The following is an 18,710-nucleotide window of genomic DNA, read 5'->3' as shown; positions in this document are numbered from 1 at the left end:
TTTGCTGAATTATTGAATCTGAATCACTGCCTTTCTCCAGATATGTATATGTGTGCACCTGTCTTCCTGTGTACTGTTATTCCTTTATATATTCCAAATAAGTTTAGGACTAAAACAAATACTAGTACAGGAAGGTCATTGCACTGGGGCTAGTAATTTCCTTCAGAATGATGTCCCCTAAGATCCCAGCTAGGTAATGTGCATATGATGATCAGCATTCTGGAAGCAGGCTGGGAAAAGGGGACCAAAGTTCCTGAGTTCAGTAATACAGATGTGCATTTATTTGCCTTTTACACCCCAGCCCTCCTTACTGTACCTGACATTCTCATATCAGGAGATTGCCAAAATTTCCAGAAAATAAAACTGACTTCATTGAAAGGTCGCATGAGGTCCAATTGCTCTAGATCCATTCTTTCAATAAATCCTTCTCTTTTCAGCCCAGCAACTCAACTAAGTCTTTCACAGTACAGAGTTCTGTGGGGCAAACTGGCTCATTTCCTATTGGTGTCCTCTCTTGGAAGCTGGGTTATAGTTCTATCTACTCTGCTAAGAGTGGACGCTTACTTCTCTACCATCACTTTCCTTATCCAAAACCAAAAATAATATTTGTATATCTCACCTGTTTTTTTCCTTCTCTCTTGCCTGTTATCCTTGTCCTTGTGGATTAACACCTTTGAACATTCCTTTATTGCCACTTCTGTGGGTTTGAAGAACAGAAGATAAATTCTACTGGCCAGTCTTCCATGTATAATGAGAAACTCCCAGTGCAATTGGGTGGAGTAAGCCTTCTGATTTTTGTGTCAACCATGCATTTCACAGTGCCTGACTAGAGAAGGTGCTCAACAAGAAACTATCATTAAGAGGCAGCTGTGAAAAAAAAAAAAAAAAAAAAAGAGGCAGCTGTGGAGGACAAATGTATGCTCTAACTACAAAGTTAGATAGACTGGTTTGATTCCACAAATATTTTCTGAGCACATATCCCATGCCAGGACCATGGATACTGGACATGAGGACAAACAAAACACAACTCTTGCCTCTTGTGATCCATATTGTGGTGAAACCCCTTGGAAAGTTTCAAAATTTCAAATGTGTAAAATTACAGGGCTAACAAGAGTATGCATCACCCAGGCTTGTTCCTAGTGTTGGTTTCTAGCATCTGGGAGGAAGAGAAAGCTGTGGAAACCTAATTACAGTTAGATAATTTAAAGTTAACGGACAATACCCTGCCGGGTTGATTTATCCTTTAGAAATGCCGTCTTTCTCCTTTCAATCCCTGCAACTGGTAAATCAAGGATGACCAAAGATCTCAGGGACAGAAGTAGATGATTAGTTGGCTTTGTGTCTTAGATTGTTTTAGTATTAATAGGGGGAAAAATGATGCTTTATTTTGGTCTTTCAACCTAAAGGAAAAACAATGCCACTTTACAGAAATTTTCACCCAAAGGAAAAAGAAAATCGAAATAACCAAGTTTGGTACCAGACTTAAAGAACCTCTGGGAAACAGATGAGGATTTAGAACAATTAAAAGGAATATATTATTCTGGACTCATGACCAGAAGCCCAGGTTAAGCTAATTTAAGAGAATTTACTTGCTCAGTAGCTGAAAAGTTATAGGAACCACTGGATCCAGGCACTTAAAAGTTGTTGTCAGGAGGAAATGGCTCTGCTCTCTTCTGTCTTAGATTCCCTTCTAGACATTTTTCACCTTCAGGTTTACACCTGCCAGCCTAGCAACATGCGGGAACAGAGAGTCTTCTCTAGCAAGACCAACAGCCACGAGTCTCTGATTTCCTAAGCCTAAGTCACGTTTGCTCCCTCACCCTTTATGCGACGATTAGGTTGTCCCACTCACACCACCAAGAGCATGTCGAGGTGGCTACCCAGAGGAAATCCAAGTCAATGGTGCCAAGAAAAGCAGGGATGGCTTTCAAGCCATCAGATATGATAGCTACTCATTGGTATAAGACAACACTGGCCTTCGAGTTTTGGCTGTATCACCCTTTTCAAAAACTCTTGAAATTCTTAAACAAGCCAGACCTCAGCATGGAGGGCTGGTTCTGAGTGCAGCTATTTTTGGATTATTTACTGATCTTCCACTGCATTTGCCCCCATCAACCATTAACATCTCTCTCTTGCTAAAAGGCCACCTGACCAGAAAGGTTAAGAGAAATATTCAGTAACCTCTAGAGGAAGGGTAGAATGCTTATTTTTAGCTTTCTGGTATTTGATCATAAATGCTTTCAGCCTGGAATGACTTCAATGAGATTTGTACATCTGAAGGCTGCCAAAAAGAGAAGGGGAAAAAGTCAAATATTAAAGGAAACCTTGCTCTCATCCAAAAGAGGAAGATTCCTTAAATTTCTAAAGAAAATGTTAGTTCTATTTTTAACTCCCTTTTTAGGTTCTCTAAGGCTTAGGCTAAGAGGAGAAATAGGTCTGGTAGCAAAAAGCTTTAAAAACCAAAGGTTTTATACCTAGGGCTTGTTAACCCTATATTAACAAGTCCTTGACAAAGGGGGGAAACAAGAAAGCAGGCATTCCACATGCAATCCAGTCCTCTCTAACCTCTGTATTGTCCATATGTGGGTCCTAGAAGATTTCTGAAAGGGATTTTGTTCTGAGAGAGAAAGGTCATGCAAAGTACATGATCTATGAAGACAGATGCACAGGCCATGAAAACTATCCTTTTTTTAAAAAGCTGCTAAATTAGTGTGTCACCTTAAGATAGCCATCTGTAGAGCAAGAGTGATCAAGAGGCCAATGATTCTTTGCATCCAATTTTTGTCAGGCTTTGCTTTGCAAACATTTTAAATCATTAGCACAACTCCTTAAAATGTATCTTCTACGTCAACTCTTGGAATGGTACATCCATCACCAAATTCTGCTCCAAATTCATTTGAAGTTGGCAGATTTAGGTTTCAACTTGCAGTGACTTAACATACAAGACTAAGATTATACTGAGCATGGGGCAGCTCACCTGGAGGACCCTACAGAGGCAGAACCATAGCTGCTGTGATGTGTGGGAAAGATGGTTCCATTTGATTCAAGTGTGATGTTTCTCAGACTGAGTCTCTTCATTTGTTTCCACATCTCTCTCCTCTTCCTTGATGAGTCTTTCACTGACCGTCCCACCCTTCTTGATGGCTCCCTTCCACCCTGAACCCCACAACACAATCAATTCAGCATTTAACAATATACTGTATTACATTCCTCCCTAACTATTTCAAATGTTGAAGTTTGCTCTCACAGGAACTTTTGTATGGTTGTGATTAATACTTTCTGTTTTGATACCTTATCTGAACAATCTCTGAACAAACTGAAGCTCTATACATAGGCATTCTCACTATATATTTAGGTTTGAATGATTATTAAAGTTTAAATCCCTAGTACTATTATGAGGTAAGAATCACATTAAAGTGACCTTTGGGCTTAATTTAGTGTCTATTTAGTTTGAGTCTGAGTATACATTTTCTGTTTAAAGGAAGAACATCTTATCTTTCATCTGATGCTGTACTTAATGGCCAATTGATTTTTATTTACATCTGATAATTCTTTGCACATTAGGTACTTTCACAGGAGAATTCAGCCCTTTGCAGTAAACACTGAGGACAATTATGCTCAGTGAGGAATTCTAATACTGTAAAAGAAAGGGTGTAGTTTTAAAAACTGTCATTTTTGTTCACATGGTAAAATTTGACCTTGTTTCAATAATTTCCCAAATCTCCAGCTAAAGAGAAAGATTATGCTCTAAGTCCATCCCACAGCACAGGTTAGAGACAAAATTAAAAGTCCAACCCCATAACCTTCCTCTTCTGACTCTCCCTGGACCAAACAAACCCTCTTAAATCAACTGTTCTCCTTTCTCAATAGAGTGCTGGGTATGGAGAAAAAATGGGATTGGCACAGAAAAATAATTTAGTACATAATTTTGGAAGAAGAAATTGAAAAGCAAACAACTACCCAAAACATTTCATTGTAACAAAATGTGGCAAAGGGGAGTTAGGACAAAATCTTATATTTACACAGCAAGCACAGTTGTTTCCCTGGAAACAGGAGGAGAGTTATGCAAATGATAGGAGTTAGCAGAAATCTGACCCAGAGAATAAATGAAAAAGACAAAGTGGCTAACAAGGCTACAAATGTGTTCCATGGTGATGAGTGATAAGAACAAGTTTGAAAGCTGTATAATGTGCTAATCATGATTATTTGGAGGGAAGTTATGGGGCATCCCGCTGTGGAATTTGGATGTGCCAAGATCTGGCCAGGTTCTGGGAACATTCGATACTCTGTTCCTTTGTCTGCTGCTCCATCAGTGGAGGAGAGAGGAGGAAGAGAAGGCAAAAGGGAGAGGACTTCAGGTACAGTGATGGGTCCCCAGGAAAGTTTATGAAAGCAGCCACTGTTCTGTCTTGTTCTATTTCTTTGCACCACACCATACTTCTTCAGCACAGGTCAGCATGTTGTTTCTCTTCTCCTTTACCGACTGATCCTGTCTCCTATGTAAACACAGAACTTTCTTACCAAGTAAGGCACCAGTGTCCTGCGGTAAACAACCTGATACTTGTAATTAAGTCTCAAAACCAAAAAAAAAAAAAAAAAAAAAAAAAAGGCCATTTGATTACTACTCATGTCACCTCACGGTGAGAAGTCTCTTAATGGACTGATTTCTCAATAAAGAAAGAGACATTTTCCAAGCTGAATGCAAAATGAAATAAGGAAGGATAAATAATTCAGATTATTTTAGGGAATCAGATTATGATATATATTATATATAATATTTAGCTGTATTTTATATAATATGACATATAACATATATGATATACATAATAATACAAAGAAATATATACACATCATTAAATTAACATAGATTCAAATGTCAGCTTTCCTGTTTACTAATGGTATTACCTGGGGCAAGTTATTTACCTGTTCTTTTATTTATCTTTGTAAGGACACTGATATATAAAATAATACATCTAAAAAGTTAATTATTTACTGAATGCCAAGTACATTTTAAACACTCGATGAATGCTAGTAGTTGCTATAATAGTTGTTCTGACCCAAATGGATTCATATTCATATACATATCAGAACCAGAACTGTCATTTAGCGTATAGTGTTCTTGTCTGAAACTGGAGAAATAGGACTAAAATCCAGGTCTCTTTCCCACCAGTCTATACTCTTTCCACTATTCCAGACAGACTTTGAAGGATGTTTTTACATTTGAATATGGGAATGTCCAACATTCTAAAAACTTGCTTTAAACCAAATAATAAAATTTAAATTGAGAGTGTTTTTGGACTCTAGAGAAATTTGAAAACTGTGTTCAATTTCCTGATTCTCCATCTTGATACCCATCTAAGCTAGTAATAGACAGCAGAGCAGAGTTGCCATCTTTCTAGTGCTCCCCACTGAGATAAAAGCATCGTACAGCGCTGAATGCCAACAGAGCAAATAATTAGACTGAGTGCTCTTTCCGCTGCCAATGAATCAAGAAGTGAAATTTGTTGTGAATGTACCTGAATGCCCAGGACATCCACTGTCCTATGAGAAGTCATTAACATTTGCTGAGTGTCTTCTATGTACCAGGCACTGAGTACTATGGAGGATACAAATTGAAATGAAAGATTATTCTTGTTCTCCAGATGCTTATAGCCTCTAGTAAGAATCATATCACATGTCCATGAGGATAAAATGTCAGGTAAAATAAATTCCATGAAGAAGAACGAAGTGCTAGGAAAATCCACAGGTACGAATGATTAATGCACGCTGGCCTGGGGATGGGGAGGAGATGGGAGGGAGTAAGGATGAGACAACTCTCTATCCTAGAATTCTGGGAAGTGAGAATTTAGAGCCATTTTTTTTCTTTTGTTTTGTTTTTAATTTAGAGCCATTTTACATCTGTTCTGAGAGAGAAAGAGATGAAGGGAAAAACCAGATGTCATCAGGATAAAAAAGCACAAAACAGTAGATGATAGACACACCTTGAACATGTGTACTAATTCATTATTTCAAAAAACATATCCACACTAGCAATTCAATCATCAAGATTTATTCACACTTGGGGATAATTAAGACTTTAGTGTCATCTTAACTAAATGTCTAGCTCTAGGGTTAATTTGGATCTTCTTTCAAAAGAAAGCAATGTTAATGGATTAATTCAAAGAAGTAAAGCTCTTCTTTAATAGGTTTTTCTTTAGCAACCTATCATTTCTAGGATTTTAGAAAATAACTCACCAAGGAACAAAATTAATCTTTTCAGGTCTGTTGACTTAAAGACAAGTTGACACTGTGAGAAATAATTTCCAGGGTAGATTACTATAAAATGAAAATTTAATATGTCTGCACCAGTGAAATCTCCCAAGATAAATTTGCAAGATTGCCTATGACTTTCACTATTTTTTATTCTTTCAGTAATTGTCCAGATGGCACAACCCACTGAGTGTTGACATTATAATAACACAGAAATTAGTTAAGACAGTAAAAATGTGATTTATTTAAGGAAGAAAACCAATATCAATATGTAATAATCTTAAATTTAAATGATAAGATATGAAAAGAGATATTAACTAAACTTTATGTCCCTAGAAGATTTCACTTCGATATGCATAGTTATTTGTTGTGAGGAATAAAAGATAGGACATATCAAAAAGTACTGAAGGCTATAAGGTACCTTGAGAATGTGCACAATGATAATTATTTGATGAAAGTAATAGGACTTAAACTAGTATCTTTTAAGCACCTACTAGGGAAAGCTACAAAGCATCCAACATAGGTCATTCCTTAGTCTTGCAACAGATTAGCTACTACCTAATAGGGAAGAAAATTCCAAACCTGGGCCTAAACCAAACCTCTGGAAGGGTAATAAAAATTATAATAGTAACAGTAGTTAACTATAATGATGTTTCCATTTATTGTTCACTTTTTCTGTGTCAGATGCAGAAATAGTGAATTTCCCAGTAACATCAAAATAAAAAAAAAAAAAAACCTTAAATATCCCTTCTTTTTTTCTTGTTCATCTCTTATGCATGTATTATATCTAATTATCTAACCCTTTCCGAACTATTTATATTTTTAACACAGGACCAGTAACAAGTTATACCTTTTAATTACTTAGACCATATAAATTCTTAATATCACTTTCATTTAAAACTGCCTTTTAAGGGATGCCCTTTTACTGAGTCTTTTCAAACTCTGTTAAGTCAACCTTGATGTTGGATTAATGGCATGAAATGGTCCAAACTCTGAGGAGTTCATATTCATTTGGTTTTGAACATGGGTAAGATGGTTTTCTCTTTCTGTCCAAATTCCTCCTGTTTTTTATATGAAATACCTTCCTCAAAACTGCATGTGGTCTTGTTTATAAAAGGAGCACACTGAAGTGACTTTAGGATACTAGACTATTGGTGGTCCTCATTCCTTTCATGGGTCTCAACTCTAGTGCTGAACCTGTCTTCCAAAAGATTGATATTGTGTTACTTCTTAAAATGGTATTATTTTCTATGTGGCTAAAATCTTAGCTGTATTGATAACTTTCAGAGATTTCACATATCCTGGTATTCTCATCTCTGCACTTTTCCCTTCTTGGCTTGAATTTTCACCTTTTAGTACAATTTGGAATCATCTGTAAATCTGAAGAGTCCAGATGTCTATAAAGATAACATTTAAATGCTAAGATAAAATGCAGTACAAGCTGGGATTCCCCAGACTTCCAAAACACTGTTTATGACCGCACTATGTTTTCTTCCTTTTCTATTGTCCCTTAACCATGCCAAAATACTCCCAACATTGCCATGTATAGTCCTTTAAAAAAAAAAAAAGAAAGAAATGTAGTGATGACTTTTGGAAATCCTAAAATAGTGAACCAATTGCTCCTTTCATGACGTCAAAAAAAAGAAGTTACAATATCAGTAAGTCTCAATATTTCCTCATAGAATCGTGGTTATATGTTCGTATTTAACTAGGAATCCTGTCAGATTTCTGGGGAGGGGGAGGGGAACTAAAGGTACATCCACATGGTTCTTTTCTAGAAAGTTCCTTAAGAATAGAAATTCAGTATTCTGTAGGTGCAGGGGTGTTTGTCCAGTAAATTATGCATTTTGGCCCATTGTTAATGCTTTACTCTTGAAGTAGAGAAATCCATCTCCAGAGATTTATGGCTGCTGGCCATACAGCAATGAAATGGGTCAGTTGTGTTAGAGAGAAGCTTTTCTCTAGGGAGGACATCATAGGGAGAAGCTGTGGTATTCTGAGTAAAAGATAAGGTAATAGAACTATTCCAGACAACCAACATGGTTGGCAGTCAGAGAGAAGTCTTATTTGTAGACTTTGATGGACATACTTTTGTATTTGGACAGAGTTTTCCCGACCTGGGATGGAGTTATTTGGAGAACAAAATCAACTCCAATTACAATTATATTCACTTGAAATATAAAAGAGCAAAATCAGATGTTCAGAAAATGCTGCAGGGAAGCAGAACCACTATCTCCCAGTTACCTGGAAAGAGAAACAGTTCCTAGTCCTTGTCGATATGTTTATTCAAAAAGCCAAAGCTAAAATCAAAGTGCTTGGATATTCCTCAACTTGCAGTATTTCTTCCAACATTCTGGTGAAAATAAGATAAGCAAAAGCTTGCCTTTCATCTTGGTCATATCAACTTGATCCAACCATATTATAAAATAAATCATTTCTCTATAAATATAGGGAGAGCCCAATAAAAGTCTAAGCTTATCATTTCCCAGTAGTACTGAGCTATTAAAAAAATAATTATCTAGAATATATGCCAGAAAGTCCAAGTGGCTGAGATTAGAATTCTTTACTATTTCTAATCACTTACTGGTGCTATTTTATAACAAGGAAGAGTGACAACCAAGAGAGAGTGAAAAAATCTTTTCACAGCAAAGATAATTTAAATACCTAGTTGATTATGTGACAGACAATTCATCTTCTCCTCTTGTTCCTCAGTTTGGTTGACTGTGTAGTTACTATGTGCCAGTTGCTTTGTCACTTTGTCAGAGAGGTGTAGCAAGAAGATTTCAAAGAAAGGATGGGCTTTTTGTAAATGTTCATGTTCAGGTTTGCAGATCTAGTTAGCATTTCTTGTTTTCTACAAGAATTTCTTTTTCAGGACTAAACTCTAAGAACTGCCAATATTTTTATAGTACTTTAAAAAAATTTATTCCTCATAAATTTCCCCTCTGCATTCTTGAATTTTCTTTGGGATAGCATAAAAACAAAATATTACAGGCATAATTTCTGCCAACATATTTTAGAATTATTTTCAAAATCAATCTCTTTCTGAATTTCTTTATACTCCATGATAGCCATTCCAATGGTAGATAAAAAAGTAAAAAAAAGTAAAAAAAATATTTTACAGTAAGCTGTCAGTTTTAAAAAGAAGCATCTTATAATTACCTTACAAGCTCCACAGAGAAACATTCCAGATTACTCATTTTTATTGTCTTTAAATTGACTCCAAATATAGTTAGGGTTAAGTTATACAAGGCATCTTTAATGCTGCTCTCAAAAATATTTAGATGCAAAATATGTACTCACTAAAACTTGCATTGGCCTAGTTCATATGACCAAGCTTGCTCTTTTTTCTTCTTATTTCTGCAACTATCCACATGACAAATTTAAACCTACATAGATTGTTCCTCCATGATACTAACAAATATGCACACAACCCTTAGAGGAATAAAGGAAAAGAGGCAGGGCATACTTAACTTATTACATTCAAAGGCAACTTTATTTTTTAAAGATATATTTTTTTCATTTATTTTATAGTAAGAGAGGGTGAGCATGGGCAAACAGGGTGGCGAGGCAGGAGGGTGGAGAGAAGGAGGGAGAGAGACAATCTGAAAAAGACTCCATGCTGAGTGCAGAGCCCAGCACAGGGCTTGATCTCCCAACTTTGAGATCATGACCTGAACCAAAACCAAGAGTTGGATGCTTAACTGACTGAGTTACCTAGGTACTCCAAAAAGCAACTTGATTTTTAAGCACATATAGACTGCCTAGTTTTCATATACATGACTGAAAACAGCAAGGCATCACAGAGAACTGTGTACATTGTTAGATGATCAAATTAATAATAAGTGATTCCATATCCAGTGATATAAATTATCACAGTTCCTATTTCTATGCAATTGGAGTAACTCAACATGTCACTTCCTTTGATACCAAACATGTTGAGAGGATGAGTAGGACAGAGAGGGAAAAAATGTGGTCAGAATGAATTCAAGAGAATTAAAATACTTTTCTGAGCCTTAAGGCTTGAGACTAATAGAATATTATTCAGCCTTGAAAAAAGAGACTTTTGACTTTTGTGACAATACACATGGACTTGAAGAACATTATGCTAAGTTAAATAAACCTGACACAAAAGAACAAATACATGATGCCATGAATATGAGGAATCTAAACTGGCCAAACTCCTTGAAGTAGGGAGTGGAACAGTGGTTGTCAGGGGCTGGGGAAAGGGAGAAATGAAGAGGTATAGTGGAAGGGTACAAAGTTTCAGTTACACAAGATGAGTAAGTCCTAGAGATCATTGTGCCTGAGTTAACATTGTATTGTATAACTTTAAAATTTGCTAAGAGGGTAGCTCTTATGTTAAATGTTCTTATCACCCCCAAAGGAATGAATGAATGAATGAATGAATAAATAAATAAATAAATAAAGCAGGAGGAAAGGTTAGGAGGTGATGGATGATATGTTTATGGCATAGATACTGCTGATGGTTTCACTGGTTTATACTTATCTCCAAAGTCATCAAATTGTATACATTAAATATGTATACCTTTCTGATTTTTTTATAAAGATTTTATTTATCTACTCATGAGACACACAGAGAACAAGGCAGAGACATAAGCAGAGGGAGAAGCAAGCTCCCTGCAGGAAGCCTGATACAGGACTCAATCCCAGGATCCCAGGATCACCACCTGAGCTGAAGGCAGACACTCAACCACTGAGCCACCCAGGTACCCCTAGCTTTCTTATGTTAATACTTACATACATAAAGTAACTTAAAATGAAAAAAAAGACTTGAGGCCAGCCAAACCCACACAGACTGTTATACACCTTTTCTGATCACAAATTTTGGTCTTGCAAATTGGTGGTAAGTCTTTTTACAAGAGAACATTTAAAGTAACCAATTCAGGGCAGCCCAGGTGGCTCAGCAGTTTAACGCCACCTTCAGCCCAGGGCATGATCCTGGGGACCCAGGATGGAGTCCCATGTCAGCCTCCCTGCATGGAGCCTGCATCTCCTCCTGCCTGTGTCTCTGCACCTCTCTCTCCTTCTCTCTCTCTCTCTCTCTCTCTGTCTCTCATGAATAAATTTTTAAAAATCTTAAAAAAATAAAGTAATCATTTCAGATGAGGAATGGAATTAGTTACAAAAGAAGAATAGTAAGGAAATTCAACACCTTAATTATCAACATTTGTGATGGATAACCTTCTCAAGCTAATAAAAGACAAAAGATAGAAATATATGAAATGCAGGAATGGCTGACCAGAACTCCCTCTTAATTTTTACCATTTTCTCCTCTATTTACAGTGCTTGGTGTTTTAGAACAGGCACCAGCTTTTTGGCTCCTGAGAATTTGTTCAATAAGTTCAATCTTCAAATATGTTAAATAACCTGAATTAATAGTATTTTTATTTGATAACTGTCAACAGGCAGTCCAGACTTTTCTGACCTCAGTAGGCTGTTTCATAGGCATGGTCCAATTCAAGTTTGAAACTACACCATTTACAAAAAATTGAGAAGAGAATTCTGGTTTATTTCCTGCTTAGAAAATAACATGGGAAACAGCAATTTCACAGTCAATTAATTCAAGGAAATGCAACTTAACAATAGGTGAAGGCTTATTTCACCATGATCTAGAATAATTGAAATTCTGAATATCCAGAATACAAGAACATCTGAATGCCCTAAAGAATCACAGAGTGTCATGACAAGAAATACATTTCATTTTCAGCTAGATTAATCTGTGGGGAGTAGGGTGGTATTGGTGTTGGATATTTCTAGAGATATTACCTGAGGTTTGGTCAAGCTTTGGTTTTAGTTTATCTATCATAAACACAGTGATGGCATCACCCCCACAATCTTCCATAGTGCACAGACCATGATCCATCTTGTATAAAGCAGAGAAATGGAGAGTTTAAACCTCATGTGCTGATTTGTTCTCAAAGAAAACCACTGGAGTCTTTATCCCCTGAATACTAGATCTCCAGACACAGAACAATATGATTCCTAGTCACTTATATGAGGACTTGATGGTTCACCTTGGGCCCATCTCCCTTGCTGTTCCAAGTGAACTGAGGCAACAGTCCTACACGCCAGGACTTCAAGAGCAAGCATATATGAACCACATATTCTGCTCACTCCTAAGTGATTCTATTCCACAGGGGTCCATCTTTGGTCCTCTGATTTTCTCCTATGCAAAACTTGAAAAGATATTTTATCTATTTAGCTTCTAACCAACAATCTACCCAGATTGTTGTATCATCTACTTGTTGTATTACTAAATACCCATATATATTCAATAGCTGGACATCTCACTTGGTTGTTCTGTGAAGATCTGAAACTCAAGATGTTCAAAACCTATCATATCTTCTTCATAATCTCCATGGAAAGAGAGAGAGAGAGAAAGAATTTCTGTTTATCAGTTCATTTGTAAAAGGCATCATTGTGCATTCATTGTTAGATCATAAATACGGGTGTCTTTGTTGGCAGTGCCTTCTTTATTAACCAATCTGAACTCTCACTAATCTCCCTCCTCATCACCACCATGGGCCCCTTCCTGAATTGCTAATGAAGTCCCTCCTAAATTCTTAAGGTTTCTTATACATCAGATTTCTTCTTCAATTCCACTGACCCTATGGGTCAGGCTGTTGTAATCTGCTGCAGATTGCAGCCTAGCTCCCATCCTTGTCTCCCTTCTCTGCAAATCAGCATTTACTCCTACATTTTCCCCAGAGAAACTGCCATTAAAAAATTTTTATAATCCCATTTCCCTGCTTAAAAGTCATCAATTGCTTCTGACTCTTTACAGGATAAAAGTCTAATTCCTCAAGATTCTTACTACTGCTTTCAGTTCTAACTTCTGCTCTAGACTCCGCTTGCCTCATCCTGTGTCAAGGTCACTGCAATTTGTGAAGTTCCCTGAGCTTAAAGGGCCCTTTCACACCTTGAGTTTTTGAACAACTGTTCCCCTTTTGTCTGACTAACTCTGATTCATCCTTTACAATGAATTTCAGATGTCACCTTCTCCAAGAAATACCTCTGACCCCAAGAGCATGGGTTAGACTTCACACACTCCTCAGCACTCTGGGTGTTGAAATATCATGAAAATTATCTCACCTTATTTGTCTGTCTGCTTACTAGAGAGTGGTTTCCTCAAGGTCAAAGACCATGTCTTACTTCTTTGTATCTCCAAGCCTGGCAAAATGTTCACAACACAGGAGGCTCCTGAGGTATGTGTAATTTATTATTAACAAATAGAAATCTATAGAACCTGAGATATAGCCTGCTCTAGAGAACTACCTCAAAACACCATGAAATTAATGCCCAAATTCTTGTTCATGTGATTTATATTATAAATAAGGATAATAACATTAGATTCCAGAGGAAAAAATTTTTTTACAAAATTTCAAGGCCAAAAACATTGACAAAAGTTTTTTTTAACCCAAGTAACTTATGTATGTTGATAAAGCCACACAATAGTGTAACTACTTTCACAATCCATATGAATGCCAATATTTCCTCTAAAATTACAAGCATTAGTTACTCACTTAACAAATATTTAATTAACATCGCCTATGTTAGAAATTGTTTTTGGTGCAGGGGTACAAAACTGAATATGGAACCTTCTTGTAGTTTACATGTAGTACTATAAATGTCTAGAAGATAGACATTAATCAAATACTACCATTAATGAGTTTGTAAGTTGGAATAAAGTACTCCAAAAGAAAGTAATGTCATGTTATGAGAATACATAAGAAAGGAAACTGGCCTGGACCTAAGATGAGTAGGTCTACACTGACCAAACAGAGAAAGGGAAGAAGCATTCCAAAAAACAGAGGAAAAAGCCTAACAGTGGAAAGCCCCCAGAGCAAGAGGGAGCATGATGAAGTATAAGAGATGAAAGTGGCCCCTGTGGCCACAACCAAAGAAATAAGAGAGAGTTCTCTGTGAAATGAGGTCTGACAGGCAGGCAGGGGATGCACAATGCCACAGTCAGGAACCTTATTCAAAGAAAAAGAAAGTATAAGATGCAGAGTAGACGTAGAGACCAGTTAGGAATCAAGCTGATAATTCAGGTGAGCATAGGTTATACAGTGGACTCCAGCAATGCAAGAGCAGATGGCAAAAAGCTAATAGATTTGATGGCTGCTTAGAAGAAAAAGTTGACAAGACTTGATGTAACAGTTATGAAAAGAAAGGGCTATAAAAGAGAGGTCAGGGTGACTCCAAGGTAACTCCAGTACTTTCTGCCATATGCCTTCTTTCCTGATACAGAGCACAGGAAGGGGCTGAGAAAGAGAAGTGAATTTGTTTGACATATTGAGTTTGAGGATTCTTTGGGACATCTGTGGCATAAGGAGTTGAATATACTGAAGTTCCAACAAGAGAGCTACACTAGAGGAATATACACATTTGCATAAAGTTTATAATTAAATCTATGGGCATGGAGGCATTGATGAGGAAGAAATTATGGTAAGATTTCCATGAATGCTTTGTCATTCTAGCTATGTCATGAATAGTCTAGTCTGTTGTATTCCCCTCCCCACCCCAAAACACACTCTGGTTTCTCTGAATCACAGAGTGTATATGGAAGGGAAACTTGGATATCATTATGCATAATCTCTCTATTTTAGAGGAAAAGAAACCATGGCCACTTTCCCCAGGTTATGAAGTCATCAGAGAGGTAAAACAAAAGCCAGGTCTTTTTGTCAAGCATTCTAGTTTTTACTTGGAATGAGGACATGTTGGGAGATAAATGTAAGGGTCTCCAGTACTTATAATTCTACAGATTCTGATATGTGTTCATTCATCATGATGAAAAGACACAGGCTGCAGCAAAGGACAGAACTCATGGGAACAATCCAGAGTGCTAGCAAAACAGAAGCACTGAATTGAGCTGATCTTGGTTTGAATACCAATAAGCTGTGCAAAATTGGGCTAAAAAGTTGAACTCTCTGACCCCTCCCATTTCCTTCCCTATGAAATAGAGATAAACAAACAAACAAACAAAAAAAGAAATAGAGATAAACAATAATTACTTTGAAGTGCTATAAGGAATAAAACTAATATACTAAAAGCCACTAACCATATAGAAGGCTCTTAAATTACTAATATTTTCCTCTAAAGTAGAAAGAAATGTTTTTCTCCATTATATACATGATATGTAATATAAAAATAACATATAAAATGTAATATATAATACATAATTATCTAATATAAAACTAATTGTTATTGTAATTATATATAATATATAAGTAGCTGACATTTTAATATAGAGAATCAAAATAACACTTATAAAACTATTACTATTAAAAACAAAATCCCAATGTTTGATTCAAACTTTTATTTTTTTTTTTTAATTTTTATTTATGATAGTCACAGAGAGAGAGAGAGAGAGAGAGGCAGAGACACAGGCAGAGGGAGAAGCAGGCTCCATGCACCGGGAGCCCGACGTGGGATTCGATCCCGGGTCTCCAGGATCGCGCCCGGGGCCAAAGGCAGGCGCCAAACCGCTGCGCCACTCAGGGATCCCTGATTCAAACTTTTAAAACATTAACTACTGAAACATTTATTTCATCAGGACTTACACTCTATTTACTTTATGTTTATTAGACTCCTAAATTCTACAAGTGTCCATGATTGTGAATCATCAGAAAATCTACATCCAAAAAATTTTCCATATTATTGTGATATAATGTATTTTCCAGAAATAAAGCACCAAAAAAGCCCTATCTCAACATCTTGTTCTTTTTTTTTTAATTTTTATTTATTTATGATAGTCACAGAGAGAGAGAGAGAGAGAGAGAGAGGCAGAGGGAGAAGCAGGCTCCATGCACCGGGAGCCCGATGTGGGATTCGATCCCGGGTCTCCAGGATCGAGCCCTGGGCCAAAGGCAGGCGCCAAACCGCTGCACCACCCAGGGATCCCTCAACATCTTGTTCTTAAGCAACTGAAAACTACGCTGTCAGTTTTAATTCATTCAAATATGCATATAGCCAAGGTGAATGGTATAGTAGTAAAATACTATCAAAGATGAACTAAATGTCATGAAAAATGTAAAATTAATCATTTCCTCTTGTCCACAAACTTGTGCTCCATTTGGATTTGGATCTATATTTTGCTTCCACTCAGAGTTTAAATACAAAGGATTTATGGCTGATATGAGTGTCATAGTTTGCTTTACCAAAGAATTTTAGGCAAGAGATGAATAAATATTGTAAGTTACAGGATATGAATTCTAGAGCAATAGTTACCTCATAGGAATAAGGCTTCTGAGATTCATTTAGGGAAAACCCCACTCCTCAGATACTTCTGGATTTATTCCTTATCTACCTTCAAAACATGACTTGAAGCAATTTACAATATTAATCCCTCCCATTCTCTCCGTTTCTCTCTCTCTCTCTCTCTCTCTCACACACACACACACCAGATTAAAACAACAACAGCAATAAAAGCCAAAAAAACAAAACAAAACAAAACAATTGGAAGAAAAAAGAAGATAATACATCAGTGAGGAGTAAGGTGAGAAAGTACCAATAAAATGTTATATTTAGCAAATGAACTTCCTAGAAACTAGAGAAAACAGGAAAAGGAAAATACAGTTTATACATTACTTATTGTTTTATAAAAGGAAAAGCCAAGTTTATCTTCAAAGAAAAAATATTCTTAGTATTTATGATCAAAGAAGCATATGCCATGGTTCCTCTCATAAGCAATTTGATGAACATGAGGTAAATATCTTTGATTTACATTTGCAAAAGTTAACAAAGTAGTATGTAAATAATCATTTCCCTGCCTACTTTAAAGGCTTATCATTATGCTCAAACATCATAAAGTTATTTCTTTTGGCGGGTAAGGACATGTAATTAGCATTCTTGATTGAAGATCCAATTATATAGTAAAGGCATTTAAACAATTATGCTCCCACAACTGACTAAACCCTTGTGAAGAGAACTCACCTTAGTTGATTGTACTTAATTGAAACTTGAGCACCAACATATATACAATATGTCTCTTTCCCACTAATATTAAAATATTAGCCTTCAAAACCCAGTATAGTAGATAAAACAGCAGGTATTTGATCACTATTTGCCTGAAATAAAAATCCTAAAGAAAAATAAGGTTATCAGGCCTTCAAGACTAGAAGACGTCAATCCTATAAATACATATTTTTTAGCTAAGAAATACTGATTCCCTGGTTACATCTCAGTCCTAAATATCTCCAGTTAGAGTTTGGAAATTTGCATTCTAAGAACCTCCCCCACTGAATCTGTTTCAAATGCGGGAAAAGTCTGAAACAGAAAAGGAAAGAGAACACAGCTAAACAAAAGGTAGAAGTTTTACTGTGTGTGTGTTGGGGGAGATGTGCACCCCCAAAGGAGGTGTATGACTGCAACATTGTCTCCCAGGAGACTGGGCAAGGGCTGCAAAGCCAACCAGAAGCCAGGACTTTCTGCCTCATGTCCTCTGCTTCTTTTCTCCCTCTGTTCCATTGCTCTCAATCTGCAGACAGGCTTGCTTTGCTTTTCTCTGCAAATGCCCATGCCCATGCCCATTATCCAGCCTGCAACTTTACATCATCTCAGTGCCAGACACACACACAAATGAACTGAAGTTTGGGAAAGTCAACAGAAAGAGTCCCAGGAAAGAGAACTGATAGGCCAGGCTCTGGGGAGCTGAGCCAGAGCTAAACTGGAGGGGTCCAGTCACATACCACAATCAGAACAATCAGAACTGCCTGAGTTACTTCTGCAGGTGAGAAAGTAATTTTGTGAGAAGCAATGTGACTGGATCCACCCAAAGATATTTCCTACCCCACAGTTCAAGGATCAGCATGGAGGATTCATCCAAAGACTTTTCCTCTGATCTTGGCACCTCAGAAACCAGAAGGCCGAAATTAACAGTTATAAAACCTAAATAGTTAGAAAAAGGCTTGGATGTTTAGCTGAAGGGAAAACATTTATCAGGAGGGGGAAAGCCATGAAACAAAAACCTGAAAGCCCAAATCACATTTATATTATCTGTGTAATGATATTCTTTGACATGACTCTGGATCTGGATCTTAGATAGTGGGAGAGGACAGGATTGCATTATCACTTTCACAATATAGCTGTTCTCACCAGAGGCAGGTGGGGGAACTGCTTGGCTACCCTTACATATATATTATGCATAGGTCCTTCCAGGTGTCACTGGATAGTGCCCTTCCCTCCAGATGGCTGTTAACATTCATCAATTTTAGATGCTGAGGAAGTTCTTAGGTAGAGAATAAAAGAACTAGATTCTTCTTCCTAATCCCTTCTCCTTTCCATGAACAAAACAATCAAAACAAAACCAAAAATAAAACAACAACAAAAAAAACATTGAATGGATTGGGATGGATTTGATTGAGGTGAGATGAAAGAAAATTTAAAAAGAAAAAACAATAATAAGGGATGCCTTGGGTGGCTCAGTGGTTGAGAGT

General features: G+C 36.8%; 1 protein-coding gene across 6 annotated transcripts in view; it reads right to left on the bottom strand.

Moving 5' to 3' along the window:
• RGS7 (regulator of G protein signaling 7) overlaps positions 1-18,710 on the bottom strand; it is a 581,352-nt gene that overhangs the window by 239,314 nt on the left and 323,328 nt on the right. The gene's annotated exons all lie outside the window — the stretch shown is intronic.

This window comes from Canis aureus, chromosome 6 (assembly GCF_053574225.1).
Source record: "Canis aureus isolate CA01 chromosome 6, VMU_Caureus_v.1.0, whole genome shotgun sequence".
NCBI classification, from domain to species: Eukaryota; Metazoa; Chordata; class Mammalia; order Carnivora; family Canidae; genus Canis; species Canis aureus.
Note: the sequence above shows the minus strand (reverse complement) of the source record. Positions and strands in the feature narration are given on the sequence as shown.